The following is a 9,766-nucleotide window of genomic DNA, read 5'->3' on the forward strand; positions in this document are numbered from 1 at the left end:
AGAAGAAGAAGAAGAAGAAGAAGAAGAAGAAGAAGAAGAAGAAGAAGAAGAAGAAGAAGAAGAAGAAGAAGAAGAAGAAGAAGAAGAAGAAGAAGAGAAGAAGTTGTTGTTCAAGGCCATCATCACAACATCAGCTTCCGAGGGCAGCCTGGGCTACATGATAACACTATTGAAGAAGAGGAAGAGGAAGAGAATGACAGAAGGAAGAGCAAAGAGGGTGGCGATGAAAAGAAGAGCCAAGTGCTTGGCAGCAATTTGACCCATCCACCCTTCCTGGGCTGCCTGGGAGCCCAGTGCCAGTGCGCATGCGGGGTTGTGTTCTGTTTCTCCAGCTACCTGTAGATTACAAGGCTCTTCCTTTGAGCCGTCAGGCACACTATACAGCACACAGCATCTCACGGACATTCACTTAGCTCATCTCACGATAGTCCTGTAAGTAGAGTCTGTTACTAACTCCTATTTATAGGAGGAATGTAGATACACTCAGAGAGGGGTGGCACTTGCCCATCCTCTCACCCCCAAAAGACAATGAGGTATTAGAACTACCTCGGGAGTGGACCCGAGATTCGTTTGGCTCCAGGAACACTTGTCAAACTCACAGCGAAGAACCTGGGGTGTTGTGCTTTGAAGCCATACTGCTGTAGGTCACCCTGGTCCTTCTCGATGGGATTTGCTCAGTTTTAATGAGGGATTCTGAGAAGTCGCTACCACTCTAGTTAGGGAATTTAATGGGGTCTAATGGAGGTTAACAAGGTACACCCAACCTTCCGGCCAGGTTTTAGCTTCCCAGGGCCCAAGTGTGTTAATAGGAATAGGACTACAGACACCTGCAGGGTTTAATAGGGTTAATGAAGCCATCCGAGGTTGGCGAGAGGGACAGTGCAGGAGCACACTTCTGCTAGAGTCTTACTGCTGGAGGTCAGTATGGGTTTATTAAATGGCTGTCGCCTGCTGCTTCTTCCCCTGGACACCACGTGGAGAGACAGCCAGGACCGGCCACCAGCACTGTGCCGGCTGGGAGAGCTCTGGTTGGTGGGTTTAGGAGTGCGCTGCTTCCTGGTGTTTTCTGGGCGTTGTCTAAACTGTATAACGGTCATCAGTTATGTGTGCCCTAATTAACATTTGACCAATGGTTCTCAACCTTCCTAATGTAAGGCTTTGACAAGATAAAAGAAATCATTAAAACCCTAGATTGATGAAATCAATTTTATTGCTGGTGAAGGGGAAAAGTTTATTATGCCCCAGTAGCTTAGGAACATTTGTATAGTTTAAATACTTTTTGAATTTGTGTTTGTGCAGGCCCTGATTGTTGTGTGAACTCATGCGTTTGCCGATTGTTATAGCTTTTTGCCAAGAATTTGTGGGCTTTGGTTGCTAGGCTACAGGTGAAAAACTTCCCTGGTAACCTGCTCCTGCACAGGATTCCAACCCCTCTCCCCTCCTATACCCATTCTTTGTAAATCATCTCAAATCAGGAAGCTAAAACTTGTCAGATTGATGGCCCAAGGCCATGTGATNTGGAAATCCCCTATTCCCTCCTCCCTTCTTCCCCCTGGAGGGTCCACAAAAAGAAAGGTCCCTCTCCCCTTCCGGGTCGACTCTACCCCCTGTGTGGGATACAAGTCGTCCCCAGAGCTCTGGCACCCCGAAAAAGCCTCATGTGATTTGCATCAAAGACAGTCTCTTGTGAGTTCACGGGGGTCTGCGCCATCCCGAGACTAGAGCAAGTGTCTCCCCATTTTCGGGAGTCTTACACTGACACTGCAACCCTTTAATACAGTTCCTCATGCTGCGGTGACACCCAACCATAAAATTACTTTACTTCATAACTGCAATTTTTCTACCGTCATGACCATAGTGTAAATATCTGATATGCTTAATGGTCTTAGGCAACCCCTGTGAAAGGGTCGATGGAAACCCCCCTCCCCAGAGAGGTGGAGACCTAGAAATGGCAGATGATGAGCTTGAACTTCTAGTTTTCCTGCCTGTACCTCCCAAGTGCTGGGATCATAGGCATACACCACCACTTCCAGTTTGATGGGAGTCATAGCCCCATGCCTTCTAGACAAGCACTTTACTGACTAGACCACATTCCCAACCTCCAAAGCCACTTTTTAAATTGTATAAGTACACATATGCACATTATGTACACTTACATATATGTTATATATACATTATGCTACCATGTGCACAGGCAGGGAAGCCAGAAGAGGGCACCAGATGCCCTGAAACTGGAGTTATAGGTGACTCTGTAAACCACCCAACATGGGTGTTAGGAACCAAACCCTGGCCCTCTAGAAGAGCAGTCAAGGCCTCTTTACTGCTTCTTATTTTTGTTTGTTGGTTTTTTTTGAGAAAAGGTTTCTCTGTGTATCCCTGGCTATCATAGAACTCTCTGTGTAGACCAAGCTGTCCTAGAACAGGCTGGCCTCGAATTCAGTGATTTCCTCCTGCCTCTGACTCTCGAGTGCTGGGATTAAAGCCCTGCACCAGCACTGCTCGGTAACAATGCAGACTTAAATCTGGGCAACACTTGTGCCTTATAAAGGGCCATCACCCAGGTGTCTCTGTAGGTTTTCATCACGTGCTGTGGAACCGTGGCAGTGGGGAAGAGGAAATCAGAAGTCGTCAACTGGTAATGTATTGGCCATGATTCACTTGCTTGGATGCTACGCACCTTACAGGCCTTGACAGCTGATATTGAGCAGGCCTCGGAGCAAAACAGCCACCATCTCCATCAGACCGTGCCTACGTGTAAGAGACTATCGTGGATCAGCAGAGCCTGGTGACCATTGCTCCGCAGGGTCATTAGACTCTCACCTGAGGTTCCAACTGCTCCTCCCAGCCCATTTGTGTGCGATTCTACCCTAATGGCACTTGGACTAAAGGGACTCGGGAAAAGCTAGGGTTTGTAGTCTGGGAGAGCTGAACTAAAGAGGGGCTCCATCAATTGCAACTAGGGGGAAGCCATCATCCCTGCTGGGTGAAGACCTTCCAGTGCATCTGTGCAGCCTCTTAACCGTGGTCCATGAGGAAGCATAGCAAACTCCGGGGTCCCCAGAGTGGATTGGTGAAGTCACGCTCTAGTTAGTCTTTGGGTTCTAGGAGGAAGGGTAGATATTGCTTACATCATCACAGAGAGAAATTCTTCCCTCTTGACCACATCAGTGAGCAATTACCAGAGGAGAAGCCTAGGACACGCCAGAGTAAGGACTGAGGGAGACCATGATGACAGGACCCTGGCCCTCCAGGGATTTGTCTAAATGCCATGAAGTTGGACTTGGTTGGAATCAACCTGGACAGTTTCTTGGCAGCTATATGTCCAGCTGAGGGTTTTATATCCCCTCCAGCTGCTGATATCACCTCTATATTTCTGCCTAGGACTATTTCCAAAGCTGGACACGGAGTGATGGCGAGGACAGCTGTCTGTTGGATAGCCTTGCAGGAGGTAGAGAGAACGGTAGAACCCTGAGGTCTATGCTGACAGGTACAGAGACTCACCGAGAGTTCAAGTCCTTTCCTGGGAGCTTGTGGTGAGCCTCTTGCATGCAACCCTCAGCACACAGAGAACAGGGAAGTTGATAGTGTCAGAGAGATGGAAGAAGTGGAAGATCGGTAGTCTTGTGGAAAATCCACCTTGCCCTCCATTAGCCCAGTACAGCACAGGATGCAGATCAATTTCTGTGGGACTGCCAGGCTTCATAGAAAGTACGCCCTAGTGTTTTGGACTTTGCAAAGTAAGGGGGCTCAGATAAATATTGTCTCTGGGTGTCCTCAGGTCAAAAAGCCTAAGTGATCTTAGCCTGCAGACCCAGACCCTGCGTTATCTCGGGAATTGGCATCAGGCCCAGAACTTCCGATTGGATAAGCCTCCTCTCGGTGCCCAGAGTCTCCTAGGCTTTTAGCGCAAGGGTTCCCCATCTGTGCCACTTATCAAGAGAGGCTTTTAGTTTTTGCGGGACTTTTTTTGCACTCACGGCGCAGAAATCTGGCCACCAGGGGGCGCCCTCTCCTTGGTCGGTGGCAGCCTGGGCCACAAGGCTTTGGCTGTTAATTGATGCAGGCAGGTCCTAGACAAGCAGAATCGGAGTTAAGAGTTCTGGCCCCGTGCTCTTCTTGATTTGCAGCTGGCCAGTGATCACAGCCACACAGTCCACAAGCACACACATAATCACGCCACCACCACCACCTCAAGCCTGTGACTAGCCTTATGCTCTGCCATGCCCTAGGAATTCTGAGCAGGCCAAAGTGCTCATCCCAGCTCATGAACGGCTGTGGTCCACCAACCACCTTGTCTCAATGCTGGGCAGTTTTCCAGCTGTTGTCTCACCCTTCCTTTTCATCTTTGCCCCCCATCTCCAGGAGCTAGTCTCCCCTTTCATGGATTTTTTTTTTTTTTTTTTTNAGACAGGGTTTCTCTGTGTAGCCCTAGCTGTCCTGGAACTCACTCTGTAGACCAGGCTGGCCTCGAACTCAGAAATCTGCCTGCCTCTGCCTCCCGAGTGCCGGGATTAAAGGCTTGCGCCACCACACCCGGCTGAAAAGACAGCTCTTAATCAGAGAGGTTAAGACACCAGCCCCTGAGCACACAATTCATCTAACCCGCTCACAGTGGTTGTGAATATACTCTCTGGAGTCCAAGCGGGCCTCGCTCCTGACCTCAGTATTCAGCTTCAAAACACTGACTTTTGCCCATTTTAGCCTGAAACCTGAAATGAAAACAGATATGACAAGCTTCCCACCATCACTCCCCACCACCCCCCTTTTTTAGAACTTTTTTTAGAACTCAATTTGTAGACCAAACTGGCCTTGAATTTACAGTGATCCACCTGCCTCTGCCTCCAAGTGCTGGGATTAAAGATATGTGGCACCACACCCAGCTTAAAGTTTTTCTTTACTTCCCACCACCCCCACCCCTGGTTTTGGGAGACAGGGTTTCTCTGTATGTGGTTTTTGGCTGTCCTGGAACTCTGTAGACAAGGCTGGCCTCAAACTCACAAAAGATCTACCTGTAGTGCAGGGGTTAAGGGCAATGTGCCACCATACCTGGCCCTGGCCAACCTATCTGAGATGTTAAAGGACAAGCTACAAGAAGAATATTGGCTAGAGCACTCCTGACTTACTAGGCTCAGGACATGCCACACCGTACTCGCTGATTCCAGCCTCACCCTAGGACTCAGGCGGTTCCCACTGCAGACTGGAGAGCCAGGCTGTCTAAGTCTGAACCTTAGCTCTTCAGCTTAAGAGTTACACCATTGAGCCGGGCATGGTGGTGCATGCCTTTAATCCCAGCACTCGGGAGGCAGAGGCAGGCGAATTTCTGAGTTTGAGGCCAGCCTGGTCTACAGACTGAGTTCCAGGACAGCCAGGGCTACACAGAGAAACCCTGTCTCAAAAATCCAAGAGAGAGAGAGAGAGAGAGAGAGAGAGAGAGAGAGAGAGAGAGAGACCATTGAATAAACAGTCAAATGCTTGGGCCTCCGTGGTGACATATACCTTTAATACCAGCACCCATGAGACAGGGACAAGGGATCTGTGTGAGTTCAAGGCCAGCCTGGTCTACAGAGTGAGTTCCAGATCATCCAAGGTTACATAGTGAGACATAGGTCTCAGAAAATAAATAAACGAACAAGCGAACAAAACAAAACAAAACAAAACTGAACTCCTGACTCTATAAGGAAGCAGGCAAGTCCAGGTGGTTTAAACAACACTGTCTGAAACACACTCGAGAGCTGGAGAGTTAGCGTGATTGGTGGAGCCGGCCTAGCATAGATGAAGCCCTGGGCCCTGTTCTTAGCCCTTCATAAACTGTGATGTCACACCTGTTCCTATAGCACCTAAGGGGTGGAAGGAAGATCAAAAACCAAAGTTACCCTCTCATACACAGAGAGTTCAAGGCTAGCCTGGATTACTTAAGAGATCCAATCACGGGCTGGTGAGATGGCTCAGTGGGTAAGAGCACCCGACTGCTCTTCCAAAGGTCCCGAGTTCAAACCCCAGCAACCACATGGTGGCTCACAACCATCTGTAACAAGATCTGACGCCCTCTTCTGGAGTGTCTGAGGACAGCTACAGTGTACTTACATATAATAAATAAATCTTTAAAAAAAAAAAAAAAAAAGAGATCCAATTACAGTCAATCAATTACAGTAAACACTCAGGGGTTTGTGGTGACTTGGGGCTGGAGAAATGGCTCAGCGGTTAAGAGCACTGACTGTTATTCCAGAGGTCAGGAGTTCAATTCCCAGCAACCACATGGTGACTGACATTCATCTGTAGTGGGATCTGGTGCCCTCTTCTGGTGAAAAGACAGTTACAGTGTACTCATATATAAAAAAATAAATAATTCTAAAAAAAAACAAAAAGTAGTGACTTATTGGCATGATCACCGAAAGTCTGTGTTTCTGATTGACTATTTTTATCTCTGTGTGTTTAAGTGTTTGGATGCATGTATGCATATGCACTGCATGTGTGCCTGGTGCCCCAGAAGGCCAGAAGATGACACCAGATCCCTGGAACTGGAATTCTACACAGTGTGAACTACCATGTAAGTTCTGGAAGCTGTACACTGGTCCTCTACAAGAGCAACAAGTGCTCTTAACCACTGAGCGGTCTCTCTAGCACCCCCCCCTTTCTCTCTGTCTTTGTCTCTCTGTGTATGTCTCTCTGTCTCTCTCTCAATTTACTTATTTTTGGGTTAAAGAGCCAGCCTTCTTAAATCTTTTTTAAAATAAAAATTTAAGGGCTAGAGAGACAGTCAGTGGTTAAAAACACTGGTTGCTTTCAAGTTCCTGTGTTCGGTTCCCAAAATCCAGATGGTAGCCCATGACTATCTGTAACTCTGGTACCATGGGCTCTGACACCATTTTCTGGCTTCCTTGGGCACCAGGCATGGATGTGGCACAGACATACATGCAGGTAAAACACTCATATACATAACAATTTTTTTTGAAAACTTAAAGTAATTCTTAAAATTTAAGTACATGTGTTCATTTGTTGTGTTGTGTGCATATGTGTGTGGGGACACAATGCCAAGTGCATGTGTAAAGGAGAGGACAATTTTCCACCCTGGAGCCCAGGGCCTCAAGCTTGACAGCAAGCACCTTTACCCACTGAGCCATCTCACCAGCCCTATCGCTACAATTTTTAATTTCCTATGTGGAACACCTCTGTGGTTCGCATAGAGTTTCTACTTAGCAGTGCTGCCCTAGACAGACACCTTCCTCTATCCAAATGCCTTATGTAGGCCTCAGTTTACCTTCAGTGAGCCTTAATTTCCCTTCATTATATGGAGTATAATGCCTTTGACCCTGGAATTCATTCTCTGGCCGCGTGCCCCTGGGCAAGTCCATGAAACACAAGCCTGCTAGAAATAAGTCTGTTTTTCCAAAGTGAACAAACCTAATTAAGCAGACTGTGGGCAGGTCCAATCAAATAATGAAAGCAGCTTGCTACGCAGAGCAGCTAATGTGACCCTGTTCTTATCTGGTTACACTGATGGGGCCCAGGGACGCTTTAGAGGACTCTTCTCCTTTTGTAGATAAGGAAAATGAGGTTCAGCTGAGCTGCTGGGGAGCTGGCTCAGTGGTAGAGCACTTGCCTGGCGTGTGAGAGGCCTGGGTTCTGGCCAAAGCACCATGCTCAGCACGTGAGCATGCGTGTGCGCGTGCACACACATACACACACACACACACACACACACACACATGCACGCATGCACACACAGAGACACATGGACGAACAGACAGACAGGCAGGCAGGAATGGCAGGTAACTTGGCCTGACATTAGGAATAGAAGCTGACAGTAGACACTCTGCGTGTGAACTTGAGCAAGCACCTCCTCTGTCTGTGGACTCTCAGTTTTCTGCAGGCTGCCCGGAGCCCTAGCTAAGCCCCAGCCAGGCTGCACAGTGGATGTGGGCTTGCGGGCTGAGGTCTGATGCCTCGCATTGTCCATTCTGTGGGGGATAAATGTGCATTTCTGTTGGGTTTAATAACATCTGCAGGAGCTTTATATAGTGCCTGTGTCTGCTTACATTAGACGATGTGTATTAGAGTTAAGAGTCTTTCACAATTTCCCACATAAACTGTGTTTTTTATGGGGTTGGGAGAGCTCAGCTGTAAAAACTCTCAGCTGAAAAAAAAAAGAAGTTTTCTTTTTCACCCAAACAAATTGGGTTGAAATCAGGGGTTGGCTTCAGACACTTTAGAACATGCATATTTTTTCTCCCTAGTCACTTTTCATTTGAGAATAAGGCTAACTGATTTTTTTTTTTTTTTTTTAAGTTTCGTTTCTTTTATGAGGATTTAGCTGGGCCATAGTTTAATGATGGGTTATGTGGAGAGAAGGTGTTCTGGCCTTTTCCAAAAGAACCCTGCGTCCTAAATAGGCACAGCTGCCTTCTGTCCCTACTGTTCTCCCCTGGCCCTGAGGCCCTGAGCTAATAGTGACTTCTACACTCCTCTTTCCCTGTCTGTCCCAAGGCAGCCTCATGCTTGTCTGGTTCCCTAGTAGACTCTGGGGACTAAACTGTGCTCAAAGAGCTAGAAGCAGACCTGGCTGTGAGATGGTGCGCCAGGCTTCCACATATGATCACCGAAGTCTGTTCCCTGGAAGCCAAGGAACAGTGGAAAGAGAAAGCGCCACCGTGAGGTTGCCCTTTGACCTCCACACTCCCGTTCACATGCCCGCACACACTCATCCTCACACACTAATAGTGGATTTTTTTTTTTTTTTATAAGACGTGAGAGGGGCTGGAGAGATGGCTCAGCAGTTCTTCCGAAGGTCCTGAGTTCAATTCCCAGCAACCACATGGTGGCTCACAACCATCCATAAATAGATCTGGCGCCCTCTTCTGGAGTGTCTGAAGACAGCTACAGTGTACTTACATATAATAAATAAATCTTTAAAAAAAAAAAAAAAAAAGAAGTGAGAGAACTCAGAGAGGGTGAATGAGGATTCCATGTGTATGGACTGAGCACTGAGCTGCTGTGTGGAATACTGGAGATTCCTGGGGTCAGAGTGTTACCCACAGAAGAGAGATCCTAGAAATGGAGCTGCCCTCTCCCTCCAGCAGAGGGGGGCCTGGAGGAGGTCAGAATCCCAGATCCCCTCACAGGTATAACCCCTTCTTTCTCCTATCTACCCTACTGCAGGGGAAGTCAGATGAAATTAACTGACTTTGGCTACATGTGTAAATACACACACATACACACACTTACACAGAAGTGTGCAGACACAGGCACACAGCCAGAAGGTGTTACACAGTGTAAGGGTGCTGGTCTCTGGTGACAGCCATTTCTTCGCCCTGATCCAAAACCTAACGGCCTTTTATTGTCTGCCTTTGCTACCTTGAATGAAATCTGTTACCTCTCTAATGGCTCTCCATGGAGAGCCAGGCTTCCGTGACATGATGTATGCTAAGGGTTTGAGGAGCCCGCTTTGTGAATTTTAGGTTCTGTTTTTAAAGTAAGAAAAGATATATTCACTGTGGAAGCTATAATAACTCTTTCGAGACTGAGGCTTGCTGGGTTATGTTGATGTCTGATCTCAATTTGGACCACTTCTTATTCGTTGTGTTTATACCTACAGTGCTCAGTGCAAGGTAGACACTCAAGGTGTGGGTTGGGTAAAGCATAGAAAGTGTATTGAAGCCAGGTGTGGGGCCGCACACCTTTAATCCCAGCACTTGGGAGGCAGAGGCAGGCGGATTTCTGAGTTCAAGGCCAGCCTGGTCTACAGAGTGAGTTCCAGGACAGCCAGGAC

The sequence above is a fragment of the Mus pahari genome, chromosome 14, assembly GCF_900095145.1.
Source record: "Mus pahari chromosome 14, PAHARI_EIJ_v1.1, whole genome shotgun sequence".
Classification (NCBI taxonomy): Eukaryota; Metazoa; Chordata; class Mammalia; order Rodentia; family Muridae; genus Mus; species Mus pahari.